Below are 27071 nucleotides of genomic sequence, written 5' to 3' on the forward strand. Positions count from 1 at the left end.
TGTCTTGACCTATCAGAAGAACAGAATTATATTGTAGTGTTGTGAAATGCATGGGAGAGGCACTTACTTGAGATCTCCCTTTGCCCATGCCCCCAATATAATATCAGACAATGCCTCTCAAAAGGGGAGTACTGGCTCAACTCCAGACTGGCCAGGGGGGAAGGACTTCCATGAGAAGGCCCATAGCCTTCTCCACAGTAGGCAGAGTGAGATGTAATACATCAGCCAATCTTCTCAAAACTTCTGCCAAAAGAAGAACTGGCTTCCGAGGCAAGGCCAGGAGGTGACAACAGAGATGAAGCAGGGAATTAATCTAGCCTGCTGGCTTCACCCAGCTCAGCAATCCAGGTGTCCCACATAGGAAGAGCCACAAGTATTTGCTGCTCCAAGGGGGCATCTAACATTCTTTCCCCAATTGGTCTAGTAAAACCCTCATAGAAACCATTGGTGTCGAAAACGGCTCCGTAACCAGCGCCGTACCGAAGCCCGCCGGGCAAGGGGGAAAACATTGGTTGACGTCGACTCCGATGTAAGGAGTCGAGGCGAAGTCAACCCCACAAAGTGCACCGTGTGGTCATTCACAGACATTGGCTCGGAGTCTTCCGGCGCCGTGGAAATCAGCACTGGTGGGGCAACCGACGTCACGTCGGAGTCGGCACACATCACGTAGGAGGGGGGGGGGGGGGGGGGGGGGGCAGGGTGTCCCGAAACACTGTGCACCGACCTCTCTGTGTCCGAGACTGGAACTGCCATCGAGGGCGAACCCGTCAGCGCAGTTACTACACCTACGATCTCCTTGGTGCCCACAGGCACTCCAGAGGGAGATAAGGACCCAAGACAAGATGAAGAGCCGGATAGTACTCTTGAATCTGATTCCAGGTCGCCCTGGCTCCAAAGGGCAGTAGATAAGGAAGCGCCGCCAGAGCAGAAGGAGAGCTACTGTCCCCAGGAGTCAAAGAAGTCACAGAGGCCCGGGACTTTGATTTCTTACGACGAGAGCCGCGAGAGATAGCCGGGGACTGGGATTGCTGTGGTTGACCATTGGGAGAAGAGCAGCGCTCAAGGGAACGAACCCTGGATCGGGAGGATGAGCGACGCCGCGAAATGGTAGAGGTCCACGACAACCATGCCGTCAGAAGTGTCATGCGCCGGTCCCGCAGGGCCTTCAGTTTCAACCGCTGGCAGGTGTCACACTTATTGGTGTTGTGATGCTCACCCAAGCACTACATACAGATAGGACGTGGCTACATATGGCGAACACAGGACCCAAGAGATTTAAACCCAGAGGGCAAAAGGAATTTAGCAAAGACGAGAAATCTCATCACAGCAGGCCGAAAACGGCTAGAGATACGCTACTTTGGATTCGGGTGCAGCATGGAAAAAGTAGAAACTAACGCCGGCGCACCAGAGGGGACTTTTATGGCTCTGTTGATGTCATATCCGGAGACGACATCATGCGGAGCCATGTGGTGCGGAGCCATGCGGTGCCGCCCCTCGGCGTGCAGAGATACTGCTGAGAAGTTTCCGGATCCAGTCTGAAGGCTGGGGAGAATTCACAAGTTAAGGAATCTGCGGCTAGATGTCTCTATCAGATTTCCAAGGATTTCCTCACAACCACTGGCCAACAGTGCCCCTTATCTCTCCATAGTCCCTCAGTCACAAATAGTCAATTTGTTTTAGAGCGCTGCTCTGACATTCTAAGATGCAAACAACCCCTCAACCAAGGTGCAAATCACAAATGCAATGTCCCGATTGTGGCAAAAAAGTGCTTTCACAGGGTGAAAAGGCATTGCTATGTTACCACGCTCTCTCACCTGGCAGAAAGTTGCAGTAGGAGCTTCCAATGCTTAGAATCGTGGAGTAAATAGGACCCCGGGCTAGGTATGTCCCCAGACCAGTTCTTACTGGGTGTATCCAATATTTGGGTCCTCTCATCGCACTTGTATTCAGCCGCTCACTGGAACACTTGGGGCAGGAGAGTCCAACGAAGCAGACTGAGCGAGAGACCAGAAGAGTGGCGGAAGTCTTCCCGCTCACGCTTCCACCACGTTCAAAAGTGCAACCAGTAGTAAGGGAACCTTGAGATGAACCATCTTTCTCATCATCCAATCACAAGTCTCGCTGTGCTTGGACTCGACCCAGGCCCAATGAGCCTGTGACCATAGAGTTTTATAGTTCTCGCTTGAAAATACACTTGATCGAAGTGACTGTCATTTTTGGATGAGATAGGTTTGAAAAGATGGGTACTTTTTTTTGCCTTTTTATATGTAGATAGTAAATGACAGCAGCTACTGGGACGCGGGTGGATGCCTTACATTTCTGGGTGCCGGGTCTAGGCAGGGCTGGAAGTGCCAGGGGTATACTCATCAAAGTCATAATCAATTAATAATCCCCGCATATAGAAAATACATATATATACATATATATGCATATGTGAAAACATATACATGCCGCCTAAAATGTTTCAAACATGGCAAAAATGCTGAAAATTACATAGGTTTGCATTGTAGTACCCCTAACCGATAAGGAAAAAAGGAAGCACTAAGCCAATTGTCACACAATGCTTTATTGCCATAAAGCAAACTTGTAATTGCAGGCATTTGCCTGTAGGCTGCAGTAGAGTATCAAGAAAACAAAGAAAACTGACACCTTGCCTTTAAGGCATTAGAGTAGGGGGACCATGCCTTTAAGACCTGCAGGAGACCCCTTGCTCCCATGATGCACCACAGGTGACAGTTAGGTCAGTTCTTTTTGACGGTGCACACGCACCTGAGTAGATCTGCAATCAATAAACAATAACTTGAGGAGAATGCTTGTCCGGGGAGGTGGGTGGGTCCCTTATGACTTTGATGAGTATACCCCTGGATGAGAACTAGGATTACAGGTAAGTAACTAATCCTTCTCATCCAGGGGATACTCATCAATAGTCATAATCTATGAATAGAATAGCAAGCCCATACCCAAAGTCTCGCGGACGAGCAATAAAGCATCTAGAACATGAAGTAAAATCACATTTGAATAGCAGTTATGCAAATAAATTCCTCAAAGAGGCCTGCCCCACCTGGGCATCGGCCTGTGCGTCTGAATCTAGGCAATAATGGCGTGTAAAGGTATGTATAGAGCGCCATGTAGCTGCTTTGCAAATTTCAGATATAGGAACGCTGCGAAGGAGAGCTACAGTAGAAACTTTCCCTCTAGTAGAGTGTGCTCTTGGTCTGACCTGTAGAACCTTGTGGGCCAGTTTATAAGACAAGGCTATGCAGGAAACAATCCATCTAGAAATAGACCTTTTGGAAGCAGCCAGCCCGGTATTTGTTGAACCGTAATTGACAAAGAGCCTAAGTGAAAGGGTTATAGCAAGGTAAAATTTCAATACCCTCCGGAGGTCTAGAGAATGTAAGGCTCTCTCCGGGGGAGTGGTTGGCTGAGGAAAGAAAGTGGGCAGCGTGATAACCTGATTAATGTGGAAATCCGAGACCACCTTGGGCAGGAAGTTCGGATGAGTACGTAGTACCACTCTATTGGCGTGGAAAACAGTGTAAGGTTCCTTGCAGCACAGGGCCTGAATCTCACTTACCCTGCGGGCAGAAGTGATGGCTACTAAGAAGGCAACCTTCCAGGTCAAATGCTGCAAGGACGCCTTATGGATAGGCTCGAAAGGAGCACCCATCAACTTGGAGAAAACGATGTTGAGCTCCCAGGGAGGAGAAGGGGACCTCACTGGTGGAAACACTTTCTTAAGCCCTTCTAGGAAATCTTTGACTAACGGCAGTTGGAAGAATGAGGCCTGGGTAGGGGACTTTCTATAAGCTGTGATAGCAGCTAAGTGGACTCTGATAGAGGTGTATTTTAAGCCAGACTTTGCCAAGTGCAGTAAGTAGGGGAGAATAACTTGTTCTTGACCCTGGATCGGATCAAGAGCGTTATCTCTACACCAAATGTAAAACCTCTTCCACTTGAAGGCATAGGACTTTCTAGTGGAGGGCCTTTTTGCTTCCCGAAGAATGTTCATACAGTCAGCCGGAAGAGCTAAATGTCCGTACTGGATGACTTAAGGAGCCATGCCGTCAAGCGAAGGGAGGGGAGGTTGGGGTGGAACACTCTCCCCTGGTTCTTGGTCAGTAAGTTCGGGAGGCAGGGCAACCTCCGGTGTGGCACCTCTGACAGTTGGAGGAGATCTGGATACCACCACTGGCGTGGCCACTCCGGAGCTATCAGGATCATCCTTGTTCTGGTCCTGTAGAACTTCTGTATGACCGCTGGGATGAGAGGGAGAGGAGGAAAAGCATAAAGCAATGTCTGCGACCAGCTGATCAAAAGTGCGTTCCCCCGTGATCCTTGTTGGGGAAACCTGGAGGCGAAGACGGGGCACTTTTTGTTTGCCGCGTATGCGAACAGGTCGATGTCCGGTACTCCCCACTGCCAGAAGATCTCCTGGGTGACGTCTTTGTTGAGCATCAAGTCGTGCGCTTCTACGAAGTCTCTGCTGAGGCCGTCTGCCTGCACGTTCAGGGCTCCTGGCAGGTAGACTGCGATGATTGAAAGACCTCTCGCCAGCAGCCACCGCCAAATGGAATGAGCTTCCAGAGACGGGACTCGTGACTTGGTGCCTCCTTGCTTGTTCAGATAGAACATAGTTGTGTTGTCTGTCTGAATCTGAACGTGGCTGGTTTGAAGAGACGGATACAGGGATTTGAGAGCCAGATGGACTGCTCGTAGCTCCAAGAAGTTTATGTGATAACTTCTTTCTGTATTGGACCAGAGACCTTGTACCTGAAGCTGGCCCATATGAGCACCCCAGCCCTACATTGAGGCATCTGTGACCACTGTCTGTGTTGGAGGTGTCTGATGGAAAGGAACACCTTGCAGCAGATGAGAGCGTTTCATCCACCATCTGATGGAGTCCATGGAAGATTGGTGGAGAGAGACAAGATCTTCCCAGCGACCTGACCTCTGCGACCATTGATCTTCGAGCGCTTGTTGTAGAGGCCGCATGTGAAGGCGTGCATTGGGAACAATGTAAATGCACGAAGCCATCGACCCCAGTAGTGAAGACACTTGCCTGGCTGTGGGAGATGCAGTGTCGAGAAGAGTGTGGCATTTCTGAAGCATGGATGATAACCTCTCCTCCGAAGGACACACGCTTGCCTTTGCGGAGTCCAGAGAGGCGCCCAGATAGTGTATCCGCTGAGTGGGATTGAGGACCGACTTTTTGTAGTTGACTTGTAATCCCAATGACTGTAGTAGATTCAGGCAGTACGAGAGATGGCTCTGGAGTAGTACAGGTGTGGAACTCTTCAGGAGCCAGTCGTCTAGATAGGGATAGACATAGATCTTCCGCTTGCGGAGGAAGGCAGCTACCACCGCCATACACATGGAGAATGTCCGTGGTGCGGATTGGAGGCTGAACGGCAGAACTCGGTACTGGTAGTGCTGACGAGAGATCTGAAACCTGAGGAATTTTCGATGTTTCACTGAGACAGGAATATGAAAATAGGCGTCCTGCAGGACGATGGCACACATCCAGTCTCCCTGGAGAAGGTGCGGGAAGATTTGATGTAGGGCTAGCATTCTGAACTTTTCCTTCTTGATAAATCTATTTAGCAGAAGCAGGTCGAGGATGGGTCTGTACTCTTTGGTTACTCCTCGCTATTGAACTAGAAAGTAGCGGGAGTATACTCCTTGATTTCTTTGGAGAGGTGGTACTTCCTCTACGGCGTTCTTGGAGCGGAGCGGAGCTACTTTGTCCAGTAAAAGCAGATTTTGAATTGGAGGAAGGTGCTGTAACTGTGGTGGTACTTGCGGAGGGGAGAATTGAACCTCAGCAAGTAACCATGCTGTACAATATTCAGTACCATTTGTCTCTTGTAATGGCTTCCCACTCTTGCAGGTGAAAACTGATACTTCCTCCTACCGGAGTGGCGAACGGGCGCGGAGGAAGTAAGACCTCACTGTTTGGGAGGCTGCTTCGTGGTGGACTGTTGCTGTTTGGCGTTCCCTCTTCCTCTGCCACGACCCCTTTGTTGGAATTGGGGTCTCTGCTGGTTCTGAGAGGACCATTGAGAGGTTTGAACCCTCTGGTGAAAGGAACGTTTGTCGCCCTGATGAAAGCGCTTCCGATATTCCTTGCGCTTCTCCTGCCCAAAAGCCTTGATGGTGTCCATCTCTGCTTTCATTTTGTTCATTTGGTCATCGGCGTGAGCACCGAACAAGGACGATCCGTTAAAAGGTAAGTTTAGAACTTTCTTCTGCGCATCAGGCTTGAGACCAGTTAGTCGCAGCCAGGCTGATCGTTGAGAACATACGCCATGGGAGTACCCATGAGCGGCGAGGTCTGAAGCATCCGCAGCCGCACTTATGATCTGATTGGCTACAAGCCCTCCCTCAAGGAGAATTTCGTTGAAATCCTGTCTGTCTTCCCTAGGGAGCTTTTCAGTGAACCTGGAGAGGGAATCCCAAAGTGCACGATCATAACGCCCTAGAAGGGCTGAAGCACTCGCAACCTTCATGTATGAAGCAGATGTGTTGCACATTTTCCTGCCATAGGAATCCATCTGCTTACTGTCCTTCTCTGGGGGGACAGAAGATGAAACAGACGCAGAGTGCGACCTCATGGCAGCCGCCACAATAACTGAGTCCGCTGGAGGATCCGCTCTTAGGAATAAGGGATCCTCGGCTGGAGCCTTATACTTCTTGGCGATCCTGAAGGCACAGAGCCCACCATAGCAGGAGTGAGAAATGTGGCCATAGCGGACTCCAACAGTCCTGGCACCAAAGGAAGTAATGGCCTGGGAGCTGATCGATGATGTAAGGTATCAAATATAATCGATGTGGGAACCACAGGGGTGTGCAACGTGATGTTCAGTTTTAGCGCACCCCTACCCAGGACATCAGAAAAGGTAGCGATGTCATCGATGGGAGACACCCGCGATGGAGGAGAAGGTCGGAGAACAGTCCCAGACCGAGGACCTCGTGGAGGAAGACCATGTGGGTGATCTTGTGCGTCCCCTCTTGTGGGGACGGTCACTGTGATGAGCCCTGGACCATGATCTGTGTCTAGAAGGTGATCTTGGCCTTCTGTGAGGAGAAGAACAATCTCTGGATCGTGACCGGCGTGTAGAAGGCGACCTTGGTCTACCAGGAGGAGACTTGCTTTTTCGCGGGGAGATTCTAGAGGGCGAATACGTGCAAGAATAGTCCGAGCCCGGACTTCTGCAGCCACCTGTACCCACATTCTCCAGCCAGCGAGGTGAAAGACCAAACTTTTCTGTCGCCTTAGATAATTTCTCCGGAGAAATCTGAACGATATGTAGACCTGGGGACGATGATTGATCCCCCAATGATGACCTGGATCTGGACATAACTGCACGCTGGATCTCCTCCGTGGCCGCTGCAGTTTTTTCCCTTAACGTCAAACGTCTCGACGTCGAGGAAGTCTCAGTCACCATCGGCGCCGATTGGCTCTGGGAACGCCGTGCCGCTCTCGTAGGTGGTCTCGACGCCGATTGCCTATGGCGATGCGGAGAAGTCGACCTTCGTCGTCGGGCCGGTGATTTCGCCGTCGACCTTCGCCGTCGAGTTGGTGATTTCGACATCGACCTTCGCCGTCGGGCTGGTGAACTTGAAGTCGACCTTCGCCGTCGGTCCAGTATTTTCGACGTCGACCTTCCATGACGTCGAGTTGGGGTCGATCTCCTCGACGTCGAATGATGAGCCTTTGATGAAGATCTTGACGTCGACAGGCCCACTTGCGGCGAGATATACGTCATTGCACCTCTCGACGCTGACCCCCTCGAGGGCAGCGGAGAGTGTCTCGACGTCGACGGAAGCCTCGACGGAGACTTTCCGGATCTCATAGGACTAACAGCCTTCGAGCCCGAATTGCCGTGCCTCGACGCCGACTTACTTGTATGCGGCGGAGAATCTCGACGTCGAGATGGTGTTCTATCTCTTGACGCAGAAGAAACCCAGGGTCTTTTAGACGGTGACTGCGACGTCGAATCTCCTGGAACCTTGGTTTTCCTGGGATCAGGAGAGGTGGTATGTCGCCGTTTTTGATGTCGTTTGGCTGAAGAGGGTGGTTTGAAGGATGTATGGTCGCCTTCATGACGGCTTCTTTCCTTCTCCAGCTGGGCATGTAGTTTTATGCGCTCTCTATCGCGTAGAGTGCGCCTGGAAAATTTCTGGCAGTGGGGGCACTGGTCAGGATTGTGTGAAGGTGGAAGACACACAATACACACAGTGTGGATCTGCCAGCGCCATCTTATTGCCACAGGAAGGGCATTTCCTGAATAAAGCAGGCATTCTGACTGGAAAAAATTAGAATTATACTAAAAAACCGGCAGAATAAGCTTTCAGGAGTCAGAAAATGTCAAATTTTCTGAGAAAATCTGAAGAGAAAAACTTTCAGTCAAAAAACTGAAGAGCTCAAGCTCCAGGATCCTCATAGAAGGAGCCGGAAAAAAGAACTGATTTAACTGTGTGGTGCATCATGGGAGCAAGGGGTCTCCTACAGGTCTTAAAGGCACGGCCCCCCTACTCTAATGCCTTAAAGGCAAGGTGTCAGTTTTCTTTGTTTTCTTGATACTCTACTGCAGCCTACAGGCAAATGCCTGCAATTACAAGTTTGCTTTATGGCAATAAAGCATTGTTGTGTGACAATTGGCTTAGTGCTTCCTTTTTTCCTTATCGGTTAGGGGTACTACAATGCAAACCTATGTAATTTTCTGCATTTTTGCCATGTTTGAAACCTTTTAGGCTGCATGTATATGTTTTCACATATGCATATATATATGTATATATATTTATTTTCTATATGCTCCGGGACCCCGCACGTGGGCGGGGATTATTCATAGATTATGACTATTGATGAGTATCCCCTGGATGAGAACCCGGGACTGTCCCGGCAAAAGCAGTACAGTTGGCAGATAAGTTGGTATAACTAGTATCATTGCTGGTGCAAGCGACAAACAGAGGATCGTTTTAGGTTCACTTGAACCACCATCACCTATAACATTAGCCATTTTCAAATGATTGTTTCGTCCTTAATAAAGATCATAGAGGTGGTAAAAATAAATTCCATAAAATGTCACATTTCCTATTTGAGAGCAGTAGCATGAGTAATAAAATAAAATCCACAAAGCAAGAAAAGGCTGCAGTAGCACAGGCTGTTACTAGGAGTTCCTGTTGAGTTGTAAATGGACCTCTATTAGCCACATAGGTACTGCACCTTTAATAATGCTACTGCTGGGATATTTGTTAACAAAAATAAATTGTCCAACACACATTATTATTTGCAACGCCAATAGCTCAAACTTTCAGTAATGCGAGTCCTATTGCATTGCAAATGCTTGCCAGCTGTTGTTGTGCTTGGATGAGAAGTTGTCTGCTTCTGGTCCTGGGGATAGGGAGTTGGGTTAGTGTTGAACAAGTTACTTACCTTCGGTAACGATGTATCTGTAAGAAACATTAGTAAATTAGATTCCTCACCTTAGAATATCCCCAGGCGTCAGGCTGGATCCGGAAGGAATATGCTACTTACCAGTATGCATCTGTTCTTGGCATGTAGAGCTGCAGAGTCACACACTGAGGATAAGATCGCCATCTGGTGTTGGGCTCGGATGATTGCAGGTTGTTGTTGTCTTCGGAAGAAGCCTTTGGTCACGAGGTTGGTGACTCCTCCCATGGACAACAGTGCGCATGGGCATCCACTCCATCGGCAGATTGTTTTTCGCCATGATGGGAAAAGATGGAGTATATAGAAAAGAAAGAAAGGATGTCCATGTGTAATGTCTAAGTAAGACGGATGCTGGAACAGATACAGGTCCCGGGGAGGCGGGTGGGCGTGTGTGACTCTGCAGCTCTACATACCAAGAACAGATGCATACTGGTAAGTAGCATATTCCGTTCGAGGCATATGAGCTGCAGATCACACACTGAGGATAGATTATACAGCAGTGCTCCCCTTAGCGGTGGTCGCCTGTATCCGTTGCAGCAGCTTGAAATAAAGTTTTTAGGACAGCCTGGCCCACGGAGGCCTGTTGTTTGGCCTGCACGTCAACACAATAGTGTTTAGTGAAGGTATGCGTGGTAGACCATGTGGCTGCCTTGCAAATGTCTTCTAAGGGAATATTGCCTAAGAAGGCCATAGAAGCCCCTATTTTACGCGTGGAGTGCGCCCTAGGGGGAACTGTAAGTGTACGTTTAACCTTGAGGTAGCATATTTGGATGCATTTAACTATCCACCGGGCTATTCCTGATTTGGAGATCGGGTTGCCTTTGTGTGGTGGCGCGAAAGCAACAAAGAGTTGTTTTGTCTTTCGAAAAGGTTTTGTCCTGTCGATGTAATAAAGCAAGGCTCTTTTGACATCTAAGGTGTGTAGGGCCCTTTCAGCTACCGAGTCTGGATTTGGGAAGAAGACCGGTAGTTCTACTGATTGGTTAAGGTGGAAAGGGGAAATCACTTTTGGAAGAAATTTAGGGTTTGTCCTAAGAACCACTTTGTTACGGTGTAGTTGTAAGAAAGGTTCCTCAAGTGTAAGGGCTTGTATTTCACTTACTCTGCGCAGGGAAGTGATTGCGATAAGGAAAGCTACCTTCCATGTTAGGAATTGCAATTCACATTTGTGCATAGGTTCAAATGGGGGACCCATGAGTCTTGTTAGAACCACATTGAGATTCCACACTGGTGCAGGTGGCAATCTTGGGGGAAGAATTCTTTTGAGACCTTCCATAAACGCTTTGATGGCTGGTACCTTAAAAAGGGACAGGTGTTGCCTATTTTGCAAGTAGGCTGCCAAGGCTGCTAGGTGTAAACGTATAGAGGAATACGCTAGATTGCATCTTTGCAAGTGTAGTAGATAGCAAATGATGTTTTGGATGGAAGCATCCAATGGATGTATGTCATTATTAGCGCAGTAGATGGCAAATCGTTTCCATTTAGCGGCATAACACGCTCTAGTAGTAGGGCGTCTGGCTTCTTTTATGATATTCATACAGTCTGGAGGGAGATTAAGGTAACCGAACTCTAGGACCTCAGGAGCCAGATCGCTAGGTTCAGTGTTTGAGGATCTGGGTGTCTGATTTCTCCATGGTTCTGGGTTAACAGATCCGGGGAGAGGCGTAGCTTTTGATGTGGAACTAAAGATAGTTCCAGAAGTGTGGTGAACCACGGTTGACGTGCCCAAGTGGGAGCCACTAGTATTAGTGTTAGTGACTGTTGTTTCAGTTTGCGTACCACAAATGGAACTAGTGGGAGAGGCGGAAAGGCGTACGCAAATCTGCCTGACCAGTTCATCCATAGGGCATTGCCTTTCGACTGTGGGTGTGGAAACCTGGCGGCGAAGGTTGGGCATTTTGTGTTTTCGGGAGTGGCGAACAGGTCTATGTCTGGTTGTCCCCACTTTTGGAAGAAGGGGAGTAGAACCTTGGGGTGTAGTTCCCATTCGTGGATCTGTTGTGTGTGGCGACTTAGGAGGTCGGCCACTTGATTGTGGATCCCTGGGAGATGTTCTGCTAACAGGTAGATGTTTTGGGGAATTGCCCATCTCCAGATTTGCTGTGCCAGTTGGGACAGTTGGAGAGAGTGTGTCCCTCCCTGTTTCTGTATATAATACATTGTCGTCATGTTGTCTGTGCGTATGAGGACAGTTTTGTTCTTTAGGTGAATTTGAAAGGATTTTAGTGCTAGGAACACTGCTAAGAGTTCCAGGTGGTTGATGTGGAGCAGTTTTTGTTGACTGGTCCATCTGCCCTGAGTGGTATGGTGAAGGAGGTGGGCTCCCCACCCCGTGAGAGATGCGTCTGTAGTTAGCACAACTTGTGGAAGAGGCTCTAAGAACGGTCTCCCTTTGGACAGGTTGATGGTGTTCCACCATTTCAGTGAGCGAAGTGAGCGCCTGTCCACCAACACCAGATCGGTAAGTTGTCCGTGAGCTTGGTTCCACTGTTGTGCTAAGCATTCCTGTAAGGGACGCATTTGAAGTCGTGCGTGTGGGACTATGGAGATGCATGACGCCATCATGCCTAGGAGCTGCATGAACACTCTTGCTGGAAGAGATGGATGAGTTTGAAAGTGAGAGATGAGATTTTGTATACTGGCTATCCTGGCAGTACTGGGATAGGCAATGGCTTTGGATGTATCTATGGTTGCTCCTAGATACTGATGTAAGTGGGAAGGTTGTAGGTGGGATTTGGGGTAGTTGATAGTGAATCCCAAATCGTGGAGAGTTTGAATCGTGCGATGAGTGTGGAGAACGCATTTTTGGTATGTATTGGCTTTTATGAGCCAATCGTCCAGATAGGGGAAGACATGGATCTGTTGTCTTCTGAGATGCGCTGCCACGACTGCTAGGCACTTGGTGAACACTCTGGGTGCTGTTGTTACTCCGAATGGGAGAACTGTAAATTGATAGTGTTGCCCATCTACCACAAATCGTAGATATTTTCTGTGAGCGGGATGCATAGGGATGTGAAAGTATGCGTCCTTGAGGTCCAATGTGGCGAGGAAGTCTCCCTGTTGTAAAAGTGGGAGGACTTGTTGGAGAGTGGTCATGTGAAAATGATCCGAATGTATATACTGGTTTAGTAGTCTGAGATCCAGTATGGGCCTTAGTGTTTTGTCCTTTTTGGGAATGAGGAAGTATAGAGAATATACCCCTTTTCCCTGATGTTGAAGGGGGACTGGTTCTATCGCATGTTTTTGTAACAGGGATTGAACTTCTTGTTTGAGGAGAGAGAGATGATGCGAGGACATTGGACGTTGTTTGGGCGGTATGTTTGGGGGGGATTGTATGAGTTCGAGGCAGTAGCCAGACTGGATAATTTGTCTTACCCACCTGTCTGTGGTGATGGAAGTCCAGACAGGTAGGAATTGTTGGAGTCGCCCCCCCGACCGGAGTGGAATGGTCTGGGGGGAGTGGTGGCAAGTCACTGTTTGGTGGCTGGTGAGGTGCGGGTGTTGTTGTTGTTGCCCCGTCCTCGACCTTTGTTATTGTTTCCCCTATAACCTCCCCGGAAATAACCTCTGTTAGGGGATGTTTGTCCAGAATTTTTAAAGGTGGACGTGGTCTCAGTTGATGTGTTTTTGGAGCCTCCTCTATAAAAGGAGCGACGAAAGGAACCCCGGTTTTGAGGAGACTGCAGTGCTCCCATAGACTTGGCAGTTTCATTATCCTTTTTCATTTTTTCTAATGCAGTATCCACTGCAGGGCCAAATAGCTGCTCTTGGTTGAAAGGTTGAGCTAGAATTGCGGTTTGAACCTCCGGTTTAAAACCGGAAATACGGAGCCAGGCATGTCGTCTGAGTAAGACGCTAGTATTGACCGCTCTAGAAGCAGTGTCTGCTGCATCTAAGGCGCATTTAATGGAGGCATTAGATATTAATTTGCCTTCTTGGATGAGGTCAGAGGCCTGGGACTTAAAGGGTTCAGGCAGATGTTGCATAAGGTCCTCAAGTTGGTCATAATGCGCTCTATCATACCTGGCTAACAGGGCCTGGGTATTCGCAATACGCCAATGGTTAGCCGCCTGCGCGGCGACCCGTTTGCCTGAGGCTTCTAAAAGCTTAGACTCTTTGTCTGGGGGAGGCGTTTCTCCAGTTGTCTGTGAGTTAGCGCGCTTCCTGGCATTTGATACGACTAAGGAGTCTAAAGGGAGCTGGGCCTTAATGTATGCAGGGTCTTGCGGGGCTGGTCGGTACTTTTTTTCGATGCGTGGGTTGAGAACCCTAGCTCGAACAGGGTCCTTAAAGACTTCAGTAGCATGCTTTATAACCCCTTTGATCATGGGCAGTATGTGCACAGTCTTTTGTGACTGCTCAAAGGTATCAAGGAGAAAGTCCTCTTCAAGGGCGTCTGTGTGCATTGTGACGCCGTGGAATGTTGCTGCCCTATTTATAAGTTGGCTGAACCCTAGGTGGTCATCAGGAGGGGAGGGCTTGGAGGGGTAGGTAGTGGGGTCAGGCATGTCAGGTATAGGATAAGACCAGTCATCCATGGGTGCTGGGTCTGGGAACGTAAAAGGGTCGTTTGGATCAACAGGATCATTAAATAAATCAGGGTCCGCCCCTCCCCCTAAGTCATCATTATCATCCTGTGGAGGAGGTGAATGATAGGGAGATGGTAAAGGTAAAGGTAAAGGAGAATCAGGAGGAGGAGGGGGGGACGGGTTAGGAGGTAAAACAGGAGAGGAAGGACGAAGTGGTGAAGTAGCACAGTCCTTTTTCCGTATGGGAGCTGGGGGAGGTGTAGTGTCCAGCTTCCGCTTTTTATATGGGATGGCAGTCACATGTCCCGTGTTAGGATTGATGTAGATCCGCTTTTGAGTAGGATCTGGTAGAAAAAGTTCATCTGGCTCCGAAGGTGGTGTCTGCGATGTCCGCTTCGGGTCTTTATGAGCTTTTTTCGGCGGGGACGCAGTTTTCGGCGCCGATGATTTTTTCGGGTCCGATGGATTTTTCGGAGCCGACTGAGTTTTCGGAGCCGATTGAGTTTTCGGTGCCGACTGAGTTTTCGGTGCCGACTGAGTTTTCGGTGCCGATTGAGTTTTCGGTGCCGACTGAGTTTTCGGTGTCGATGGACTTTCAGGCATCGATGTTGAAGAACGTCTCGGTGCCGGTGGAGACTTCGGTGCCGAGGAACGTTTCTGTGCCGAAGGAGATTTCGGTCTTGGAGCCTGTTTCGGTGCCAACAGTGGGTTTTTGGGTGCCGAGGGTGTTAAAGGCACAATCAGGTGAGGTTTGCTCGAGCCCGAGCCACCCACAGGCTTAGATGTCTTCGGAGCCGGGCCCGAGGGCGGGGCTTCTGAAGAGGATTTCCGGTCGCGACTGGGCCCAGCTGGCGGAGTCTTGACCAATGCTTTTTTGGATGGGGCAGGGGCAGGGGGGGTGGTACTCACACGCTGCCCTGGAGTGATGAGGTCATCGGAATCGTCGGCCTCGGACACGATCGAGATCTTCGGTGTCGTCTTCGGGAACATCTTGAGCAAAGATGTCCTCCGGTTCTGGAGCTGGTTTGGCCATAATATGGCGTCGAGCTCTTCGGTCCCGGAGGGTCTTCTTCGATCGGAAAGCGGAACAAGCTGGACAGGTGGACTCGTTGTGTTCCGGCGACAGGCAGAGGTTACAAACCTCGTGGTGGTCACTGTGGGGGAACTTCGCTCCACACTGGGGGCATTTTTTGAAGGGTGTCCTGTCCATCAGCCGCTTGCGGAACCGGTCCGAGTTGAGTTCGACGTCGATGGAATGAAGATTAAGTATTTAAAATGATTGATAGAAGTTTTCTGCTGGAGCGGAAAAAAGTTCATCCGAACCCAATGGCGGAAAAAAACAATCTGCCGATGGAGTGGATGCCCATGCGCACTGTTGTCCAGGGGAGGAGTCACCAACCTCGTGACCAAAGGCTTCTTCCGAAAACAACAACAACCTGCAATCATCCGAGCCCAACACCAGATGGCGATCTTATCCTCAGTGTGTGATCTGCAGCTCATATGCCTCGAACAGATTTTTTGTCAGCAATACCCCTTGCGCGTCGCTAGGCGTCGTCTGCGTCAGTCGTCGGCATCGTGCGCCGGAATGACGTCGGAGTACTTAGACGCCGCCCTCGCGCGCTGACGTCAGTTCTTGTACATAGCTTTCCACGCCAGGAACGCAGAGCCATGCAAGAGACCGACACTGGTGCCAAAAAAGTCTAGGGGCCTGAAAAGGATAACCTTAACCCTAGATGTCGGTTCGCAGAACGGGGAGGATGGGTGAGTCGGTGAAGAATCTAACTAACTAATGTTTCTTACAGATACATCGTTACCGAAGGTAAGTAACTTGTTCATCTGAAAAAAACACGTTAGTTAGATTCCTCACCTTAGAATAGATACCCCAGCAATACCAACCCCGGTGGTGGGTCTGCGAACCAAGATCACACCAGAAAGTCCTGGAGAACAGAACGGCCAAAGAAGCCGTCTCTCCGGACTTGGCTGTCCAGGCAATAATGCTTGGCAAACGTGTGCAGCAAGGCCCACGTTGCTGCCTGACAGATGTCCTGCAAGGGGACTCCCCGACTCAAGGCCGTCGTCGCCGCCGTGGCCCGAGTGGAATGGGCCCTCAACCCAACAGGAGGTTCCTTTTTAGGTAAGGAGTAACAAGATTTGATGCACAAAACGACCTACCGAGAGATGGTTCGCTTGTGCACCGCCCGCCCCTTCTTAGCACCCACGTAGCCAACGAAGAGTTGGTCGTCCACCCGGAACCGTTTTGTGGGGTCCAGATAGAAAGAGAGCGCACGTTTTGGGTCCAGACGGTGGAGCCGCTCTTCCTCTTTCGAGGGATGCGGAGGCAGAAAGAAGGTGGGCAGCGTAACAGACTGCCCGATGTGAAAGGCAGTCACAACCTTAGGAAGGAAGGAAGGGCGAGTGCGGAGCACAACCTTGTCCGGATGAATAGAAAGGAAAGGAGCCTTAGAAGAGAGAGCCTGGAGCTCACTCACCCTTCTAGCAGAGGTGATGGCTACCAGGAAAGCAGTCTTAAGCGTCAAGAGACGAAGAGGACAATTATGAAGTGGCTCAAAGGGAGCGCACATCAGATAAGTCAAAACAAGATTCAAATCCCAACTGAGGCATTACGAGCTGGAGAGTGGCCACGGAGGTCTCTGGTAGGATTGGGTCAACTGCTAATGGTATTTTGACAGACTACCGCACTCCAGACCCATGGAGCTGGTCCCATTAACTTATGGAGATTGGATTTAAGAGGGACACGTCCTCTGCCAGTTAGGGCACCTTAGCGCGTGCCACACATAGACGGTTCTAAACACTCTGCTAGACTCTGTCTTTTTCACTTCTTGCACTTTGGTCCTGATGAAAGCCAGCACCAGTATCTAGGCACTGGCTGAAACATGTTGACCCCACAGGATGGTGGTGGCCATTGATACCTCCTGAACCATCCTTCGCGTTCCTTTTAATACTGCCCATGGCCCATCATTAAACTAATTTACTTGATATCTGGGACCATTGGGACAGCTGTTTTTAAGTTACACATGCACTTCACTTGCACTGCACACTCACCTAACAAAAAAACCCGCTCCGCTGTAGTTCAGGCGTCGCAGCACACCTGGGGTACACTCGGTGCCTCAGGTGGGGGCCGATGATGAAGCATGCCACCAACTAGGTTGGTGGGTGAGGCCTTTCCTAAAAAACCTAATGGTTTTTCACTGAACTAATCAGTATTTATGTACACATACCTTTCCCTGTTATCTCTGGGGACCAGTTCTTGTTGATTAATTATATTATGCATTACGAAAGGGACAGGAGGAAACATGTGAGCAATGCCCTTAAGGAACCGAGAAACAACAGGGGATTTGAAGAGAGAAGGCTGGTCAGGAAGCCAAAAGAAGGCAGAGACCCTTGTCATCTAGCAGTTTTCAATAGTAACTGCTTTGCACTGTTTTTTTATCTCTGGCAGGGCTAATGAGTCAATAAAAATCATTTTTTCAATAGCGCTAGCCAGTTTTAGCTCACACTTCACACACTTTTGAATTTCTTTGCGCTGCGCCCTCTTCTCACATTAGTGCTCATCTTTGGGATTTGAGTATCCTAAAATCTTAAACAAAAACATCCCTGAGCTCCCACTTCTCAGTGCGGTGGTTGTAGCCCTCAGTGGGACTAGGTTTTCCCACTGAGAGGAGAAAGCCTAAATGATGAAGCATGTCACCTTCGGGTGAGTGAGGGCATTCATCCTTAAAGGGATTCCTTTCCTTTCTGATTTGTTCACTGTCATTTTAGACACAGCTTGACTATAGTATCTCTCCTTTCATGCTCTAGTTCTAAAGTTGCTCAGACCCGAGAGTTTATGTTTGTGTGTTGCATAGCAGAAAGATAACCTTTAAGAGTGCCCAGAGCAGAGCCCTGCTGGGCCAAAGAAATAAGGAAGAGGAGAACCTCAGAAAGAGGGGCGGAAAGGGGATCCACAGCCTTTGCTGTGCACCATGCCACAAATTTGTTCCACCTACCTGTGTATACCGTTTTAGTGGAGGGATGCCTGGCTGCCAGAATCACATCGCAGACTTCAGGAGGCAAGTCAAATGGCATCAACTGTCGCCGCTCAATCTCCACGCATAATGGTGGAGACTGGACAGGTTCGGGTGGAGGACCGGCCCCTGCTGCTGCGACAGAAGGTCCTCCTGAAGAGGCAGTCGTATCGGGGGATCGATTGACAGACTGAGTAGCTCGGGATACCAGTACCTTCGTGCCCAATCGGGAGCCACCAAGATGACTTGGGCCCGGTCACGCCCGATCATCTTCAGCACTCTGGGCAGAAGTGGTATAGGCGGAAAGGCGTACAACAGACCGCAACTCCACTCGCGACGAAAAGCGCCCCCGAGCGAGTGCCGCCTTGGAAACTCCAACGCGCAGAACTGCTGACATTGCGCGTTCTCTTCGGTGGCGAATAGATCTAACCAAGGCTCACCCCACTGCCGAAAGAGGCCTTGCGCCACGTCCGAGTTGAGACGCCATTCGTGATCCATCATGCACTGGCGGCTGAGTTCGTCTGCTCTGACGTTCAGAGAGCCCGCCAGATGTTGAACCATCAGGGTGATGCCCTGATGTTCCAGCCATGTCCAGAGGCGCAGAGCCTCCTGACAAAGGGTCCACGACCCCACCCCGCCCTGTTTGTTGCAATACCACATGGCGGTGGTGTTGTCCGTGAACACCTGCACCACACTTCCCGGGACAACGGGAAGGAATGCCTTCAGTGGAAGTCGGATCGCTCTCGGCTCCAAAAGGTTGATATGGAGCCGAGACTCCAGCGGGGACCAGAGTCCTCTGATCTCCGCCTCCCCCATGTGGCCCCCCCATATCCCAGGAGGGACGCATCAGTTACCACTACGTGCTCCGGGTGGGGTAGGGAGAGGGATCTGCCGCGGACCCAATCGCGGTTCGTGAGCCACCACTGCAACTGTTTTGCAGTGCCCTCCGAGATCAAGACATGGTCGGACAGGTTGCCCCGATGCTGGGCACACTGAAACTTCAGGTCCCACTGCAGAGCCCGCATTCGCCACCTGGCGTGATGCACTAACAGGATGCAGGAGGCCATCAGACCCAAAAGCCGCAGCACCAACCTGACTGAAACCCGGGATAGAGGCTGAAAGATGGGAATCAGAACCTGAATATCCCGGACCCGCTGCTCCGGAGGATAAGCCCGGAACTGCGCCGAGTCCAGAACCGCCCCGATGAAAAGGAGCTTCTGGGAGGGACTCAGATGCGACTTCGGCAGGTTGATGGAGAACCCCAGCAAATGCAGGAAGTCGGCCGTTGTCTGGAGGTGGGAGACAACCTGCTGGGGCGAGTCTGCCTTTAACAGCCAGTCGTCGAGATAGGGGAAGACTGGAACCCCTGATCTGCTCAGATGAGCTGTGACCACCGCCATCACTTTCGTGAACAACCGAGGGGCACTGGTGAGACCGAAGGGGAGCACGGTGAACTGGAAATGCTCCTGACCCACTGTGAACCGCAGGTAACGCCGGTGGGCCGGCAGGACGGGAATGTGAAAATAGGCGTCCTGCAAGTCCAACGCTACCATACAGTCTTCTAGATCCAGGGCAGCCAGAACCTGAGCTAGGGTAAGCATCTTGAACCTCTCCTTCCAGAGGAAGGCGTTGATGCTCCTGAGGTCCAAGATAGAGCGTAGGCCCCCTTTGCCCTTCTTGGGAACCAGAAAGTAGTGGGAATAACAACCACGACCTACTTCTGGACCAGGAACGCGCTCGACGGCCCCCTTGGCCAAGAGGGCTGCAACTTCCTCCCGTAGAAGATTCAAGTGATTCCCCGACATGCGGTGGCACTGCGGTGGCATGGCTGGAGGGGTCGTCTCGAAGGGGTGGGAGTAGCCCCTTCGGACGATTTGCAGCACCCACCTGTCCGAGGTGATGGAACGCCAGTGGAGCAGGTGATGGCGAACTCTGCCGCCCACTGGCGTGGAATGGGCCTGAAAGCACGGACTAGGAGGGCTTTGAGGCGGATGCTGTCGGGATGGATGTGGACTTACCGGCACGTTGACTCCTGGTACCGCCTCGGCAGAATCCGCGACCGCGTGCAGGTTGGATCTGCGGCCGGTGGCTAGGCAGACGTGAGGGGGCGCCCCTTCCTTGGCCACGAAAGGGACGAAAGGCAGGAGATTGCGGTCGCGGCCCGAGAGGCCCAAGGACTTGGCCGTAGCCCGGGAGTCCTTGAAGCGCACCAGCGCACTATCCGCCTTCTTGCCAAAAAGGCGAGTGCCATCAAAGGGCATATCCATGAGGGTGCTCTGGACATCCCCTGAGAAAGACGTAGACTGCAGCCAGGCGTGGCGGCGGAGCGCCACCGTGGTTGACATCACCCTACCCAGCGAGTCCGTAGTGTCTAGTTCACATCGAATAGCATGTCGTGCTGCATCCCGCCCGTCAGCAAGAGCCTGGGCGAGCTGCGTCCAGGCCTCCTCCGGACACTGGGGCAGCACGTCCTCCACCATATCCCACAGAGAGTGGGAATAACGGTCCAAGAGGCAAGCGGTGTTCAAGGACCGCAGTCCCAAACTAAGGGAAGAGAACAGTTTCTTACCGAACTGCTCTAGCCTCTTGGATTCCCGATCCGGGGGAGCGGTCGGGAAGGAGGATTGGGAAGTAGAGGCCTGGATAACCAGGCTCTCGGGCGTGGGGTGTTGGAGCAGAAAACTGTGGTCGCCCGGAGCAGGGCGGTTGCGCCGGGCCATGTTCCGATCCACAGGAGGTACTGTGGAGGGCTTGGACCAGGTGCCCTTCAGAACGTCCACTAGTGCCTCACTGAACTGCAGCAGAGGCTCCGAGGAGCTTGCTGATGTTTGAAGCACTTCAGTGAGGAGGTTAGTCCTCACGGCCACAGCAGGCAGCTCTAGCCCAAGGGCTTCGGCCGCCTTGCGCAGCACCACTGAAAATGCAGCACCTTCCTCCAAAGCTACAGTCGGAGGAGAGATGAAACCAGTGTCCGGGGAGGTGTCCAGACCACTGGCATCCCCCAGCTCATCTGCCCAGTCCTGAGATAAGTTGGCCTGCATGGATAGAGGGTCCTCAGACCCCTCCCAGTAGCCCCTGTCATCCGATTCCTGATAAACAGGGGAAATAATCGGAGCCGGACGGTAGATGAAATTGTCAACCATCGGCGTTGGCTGCGGCGCCGCATGGTGCTGGGCCCGGACTGAACCGGGGAACGGCGTCGTACGGAGACGGCACCGGGGGTGGAACCGGTGCCGGCGGAGGAGGCGTCGTGAGGTCGACCCGCACCGACTGAGATCCATGTCTGGATCCTACGGGGACCTGCGGCGTTGGGACCGAAGTCGATGACGGCGCCGGAGCCGCCGGCACGCTAGGTCGTCCAGTCGAGCCCGCGGGGCCCGAAGGCGCGCCGGCAGGCATAGACGGTGGAGCCAGGCCCCTCATGGCCGAGAGGAAGGCACTGATCTCCGCCGGAGTCGCGTCAGTCCCAGGGACCGGAGGGTATGGGGACGGACGCGGCTCCTGCGGCTCCGACGGAGCCGCGGGGGTGGTACCACCCGGACCCTCGACCGAGTCACGCGACCGGCGAGGGGTGTCCGAAGAGCGAGGTCGCCTCTTGGACTTCTTAGCATGCTTCGACTTACCCGAAGACTTCGACCCCGACGAGCGGTGGTGGTGGCTGCGGCTCCGCAACCGGTCCATCGACCTCCTCCTGGACCGGGACCGTGAACGGCACGGAGCCGAGTGTCGGAGCTCGAGAAGCTTACGGGACCGCTCCCGCCTAGCCTTCAAGGACATGGCCTGGCAGTTGATGCAGGACTCTGCATCGTGGTCGGCCCCCTGGCAGTAAAGGCACCGGCGGTGGTGTCCGTCACCGACATCAGTCGATGACAGGAGTCACAGGCTTTAAACCCGGGCATCCTACCGGCATCAGTTCGAATCGAGTAGACAAAAGAGTCCAAAAGAACAAGTTACTTACCTTCGGTAACGCTTTTTCTGGTGGATACAGTATCTGCCTGTGGATTCCTCACCTTGTGAATATCCCCTGCGCCAGCATTCCACGGAACTTTTCTTCCCCAGCATTCCACGTCGACGTGGGCGACGTCATAATACACCGGCTCCGCTCGCGACTCCGATCGACGTCACCGGAGCCATAAGAAGCCCACGTCGGCGTGATGACGTCAGTTCCACCCATTTTTTCCCCCGTGCCTTCGAGGCGAACAGGTGGACTAACGACAGACTCAAAGTATACACAGTATACAATACACCAACACATATGCACAGCATACAAAGGAAAAGAATGCTAAATAAACAAACATTTCCTACAAATGTACAAGAAAGTATAAAAACATTCCAACAAGACCTATTCCATGGTATACAAAGGTGGACAACGGGGAGGCGGGTGGGTCAGTGAGGAATCCACAGGCAGATACTGTATCCACCAGAAAAAGCGTTACCGAAGGTAAGTAACTTGTTCTTCTGATGGATACATCTGCCAGTGGGTTCCTCACCTTGTGAATAGATTCCACAGCAGTCCCCACTCCCGGAGGAGGGTGTCCACCTTCTTATACCAGAAAGTCCTGTAACACAGAGCGCGCGAAATGGCCCTCCCTCCTCATCTCAGAGTCCAAGCAATAATGCTTTGCGAAAGTATGGAGGGAGGCCCAAGTCGCGGCTTTACAAATATCTGCCACAGGAACACCCCGGGCCAAAGCAGATGTAGAGGCTTTAGCTCTAGTTGAATGCGCTCTAATACCATCAGGAGGAGTCTTACCAGCCAGGGCGTAGCAGATCTTGATGGTCAGAATTATCCATCTTGACAGCGTGCGCTTGTGCACCGCCTTCCCCTTAGAACGACCAATGTAGCCAATAAAGAGCTGGTCATCAAGGCGAAAGTCCTTGGTTCTATCCAGATAAAAACTAACAGCCCTCTTCGGGTCCAAACGATGGAGTCTTTCCTCCTCTTTGGAAGGGTGAGGAGGAGGGTAGAAAACAGGGAGAGTAATGGACTGCCCCAAATGAAACGGAGGGACTACCTTTGGCAGGAAAGCAGCCCTGGTCCTGAGAACCATCCATTCAGCATGCAGAGTAAGGAACGGAGGTTTGGAACTAAGAGCTTGAAGCTCACTTACCCTCCTTGCCGAGGTTATGGCCACAAGAAAAACCACCTTAAATGATAACAGCCTCAAAGGACAAGTATGAAGAGGCTCAAAAGGGGACCCCATTAGAAAGGTTAAAACAAGATTAAGGTCCCACTGAGGCATTACAAATGGAGTAGGAGGAAACATGTTTGTAAGGCCCTTGATGAACCTCAGAACAACCGGAGATTTAAATAGTGAAGGTTGATCTGGGAGGCACAGGAATGCCGATAAGGCCGAAAGATAGCCCTTGACCGTGGCCACAGCACAGCCCTGCTGAGCCAAGGAAAGAGCAAACTGGAGCACATCAGAAAGATGGGCTTTTAAAGGGTCAATGGATCTCTCTCCACACCATTTAACAAACTTGGACCACCTGTAGGAGTAAATGGACTTGGTGGAGTGTCGCCTGGCCGATAAAATAACGTCCACCACATCAGGCGGGAGAGAGAAAGAATTCAGGTTGCCCCGTTCAATCTCCAGGCATGAAGGTGTAAGCTCTGGAGGTGGGGGTATAGAACCTGCCCCTGCGACTGCGAGAGGAGGTCTGCCCTCAGAGGGAGACGGAGCGGAGGGCATGAGGAGAGGTGGAGAAGATCTGTATACCACACCCTTCTTGGCCAATCCGGGGCGATCAATATAACTTGGGCCCGGTCTTGGCGAACCTTCCTCAGAACCCGAGGAATCAAGGGTATGGGAGGAAACGCGTAAAGGAGTCGTGAACCCCAACTCAACTGAAACGCATCCCCTAACGCCCCCTGCATCGGATACTGGAGACTGCAAAACGACGGGCAGTGCGCGTTTTCGCAAGTGGCGGCCAGGTCCACCCAAGGGGTTCCCCACGTCCGAAAAACGTGACGAACCACCTCTGGATGGAGCCTCCACTCGTGGTCGGCGGAGAACTGCCGACTGAGACTGTCCGCACGCACGTTCAGCACCCCGGCCAGATGATTTGCCATCAGACAAATCTGATGGTCCTGAACCCAGGACCATAGACGTAAGGCCTCTCTGCACAGACAAAGAGACCCCACACCTCCCTGCTTGTTGACATACCACATCGCGGTCGTGTTGTCTGTCAGGACTTGAATCGACTGACCGCGAAGGGAAGGGAGGAAGGCCTTGAGCGCCAAACGAATCGCCCGCAATTCCAGAAGGTTGATGTGAAGCAACCTTTCCTCTGGAGACCACAGACCCTTGATCTCCAGGTCCCCCAGATGCGCACCCCACCCTAAGGTGGATGCGTCTGTTATCACTGTGGCCACTGATGGAGATAGATGGAAGGGCTTTCCCTGCGACAGATTGCCCTCTACACTCCACCAAGACAGATCCGCCGCAGCTTCTCTGGAGATCTTGACTGACTCCCTGAGATCCCCGTTGTGCTGATACCACTGCTTGCGGAGGCACCACTGGAGCGCCCTCATGTGCCAGCGTGCATGGTTGACCAACAGAATGCAGGAAGCGAACAGACCGAGCAGACGAAGGACCTTCAGGACTGGAACAACCGCTCCACTGTGGAATAAAGGGACCATCTCCTGAATGTCGAGAATCCTTTGAGGAGGAGGGAATGCTCGACACACAGTAGTGTCCAGTACTGCCCCTATAAACAGGTTGCTTGAGAGGGCACCAGGTGAGATTTGGGCACATTGATTGAAAAACCCAAGTCAAACAACAGCTGAGTTGTCACCTGCAGATGACGCTGCACCATCTCTGGGGACTCTGCCTTCAGAAGCCAGTCGTCCAGGTAGGGAAAAACCGGAATCCCCGACCTCCTGAGATGAGCAGCCACCACTGCCATGACCTTTGTGAAGACTCGAGGTGCGGTAGTAAGACCAAACGGGAGGACCGCAAACTGGTAATGTTGCGACCCAACCGTAAAACGGAGATACTTCCAGTGCGACTTCAGGATTGGGACATGGAAGTACGCGTCCTGCAAGTCGAGCGACACCATCCAGTCTCCTTGCTGCAACGCTTGAAGAACCTGCGCAAGGGTCAGCATCTTGAATTTCTCCTGCTTCAGGTAAAAATTCAAGACTCTGAGGTCCAGGATTGGACGCAATCTGCCGTCCTTTTTGGGAATCAGGAAATAACGGGAGTAGCATCCCTGACCCCTTTCCTGCTCTGTAACCACCTCTATCGCACCCTTTTGAAGCAAGGCTAGAACTTCTTTCTGCAAGAGAAGCAGATGGTCTTCCGAGCAATAACCTTGGCAAGGAGGGTAAGGGGGAGGAAACTCCCGAAAGGGAAGGGCGTACCCAGTCTCCGCGAGGTTCAAAACCCAAAGGTCTGTTGTAACCGATTTCCAACCCCGTAGAAAGTAGGACACCCGACCCCCCACAGGCCTTACATGATCCAGGATGGGGAATCTAGGGCTGCTTCCCTGAGGCCTCATTGGGAGCAGAGGAGGAGGAAGAAGAGGGGTTGCGCCCAGAACCTCTCCGACCCCTTTGCCTCCCTCTATAGGACTTATTGAGGGGATTCTGCTGCTGCTGCTGCTGGGGCTGCCGGTAAGAGCGAAAAGACGATCGCCCAAAGCCCCTAACTTTTCGAAAGGTCGAACCCTTTGCCGGTACTTGCAGGCCCAAGGATTTTGCAGTCAATCGGCTGTCCTTAAAACGCTGAAGGGCAGAGTCCGCCTTCTCCCCAAACAGCTTCTGACCATCAAATGGAAGATCGACCAGCGTAGCTTGAACATCCGCTGAGAAATCAGAGTTACGGAGCCAAGCCTGCCTTCTCACAGCAACAGAAGACCCCATGACCCTTGCCACGGAGTCCGCAGTATCCAACCCTGACTGGATAACTTGCCTGGCAGCCGCCCGTGTGTCCGCTACAACCTCCATGAAGGAAGACTTATCCCCTTCAGGCAACTTAGGAGCCAAGGACTTAATGGAATCCATTAGAGCGTGCACGTAACGCCCTAGCAGGCACGTAGCATTAGTCGACTTTAACGCCATGCTTCCTGTCGAAAAGGTCTTTTTGGCTGCCTGATCAGCCTTTTTAGACTCCCTGTCAGCCGGAGACTGAGGAAAGGCACCGGAAGCATGCTTGGAGCATGAAGCCTGCACAACCAAACTGTCCGGGGACGGATGAGTGGATAAAAAGTCAGGATCCCCTGGTGCAACCTTGTACCTTCTTGCCACCTGTCTACTCACCGCAGGAGAAGAAAGGGGCTTCTTCCATACCTCTAATACCGGCTCCAATATGGCCTCATTGAAAGGCAACAAGGGCTCCGATGTCGAAGTCGGAGAATGTAACACTTCTGTGAGCAGGTTGGATTTGTACTCCACAGAAGGCAGCTGTAAATCCAGAAGCTCCGCTGCTTTCTTTATCACTACGTGATAGGGAGCCAACTCATGAGGTGGAGAAGACCTGGCAGATGTATGTTCCCACTCTGGGGTCGTATCCAGCCCACTGGCTTCCTCAATGCCCTCGAATTCGTCCGAAGAAGAATCAACCTCACCTTCTTCTACCTCTCGATATCTTCTTTCCTCCAACAACCTCTGGGCTTCCCTCCTCGACCGGATTCGGGGAACCGACGTCGGCGACGTCGTACGCGGCGTCGGAGGAACCAGAGGAACCGGCGTCGACGGCGCCAGACACGGCGCAGATGGAGTCAACCTCGACGTCGATGGAGTCGGCCTCGACGTCGATGGAGTCGGCTTCGGCGTCGATGGAGCCAGTCTCGGCGTCGAAGAAGGCTCCGAAGCCTGTCGAACCTTCCGAGGTCGAATCGGATCCCCAGACGGCGCCGGAAACTGCCAAGACGGCGCCATCGGCATAAAGGGCATAAAGGAGGCCTGAGCATACTGCTGTGGCACCCCCATTGTAAAGGCCATCGGACCCACGGGACCAGCTGGTGCTCCGGATGGGTAGGCCGCCCTATTAAAAATGCCATACATAGCATTCAAGAAATTAGCCGAATCCGTACCTGGGGCCGGGAACTGAGGCA

General features: G+C 51.8%; 1 protein-coding gene across 8 annotated transcripts in view; it reads right to left on the reverse strand.

The window, feature by feature from the left end:
• The window catches only part of SBF1 (SET binding factor 1), a 1208265-nt gene that overhangs the window by 202200 nt on the left and 978994 nt on the right, over positions 1-27071 (reverse strand). The gene's annotated exons all lie outside the window — the stretch shown is intronic.

Source organism: Triturus cristatus, chromosome 4_1 (genome assembly GCF_964204655.1).
Source record: "Triturus cristatus chromosome 4_1, aTriCri1.1, whole genome shotgun sequence".
NCBI lineage: Eukaryota > Metazoa > Chordata > Amphibia > Caudata > Salamandridae > Triturus > Triturus cristatus.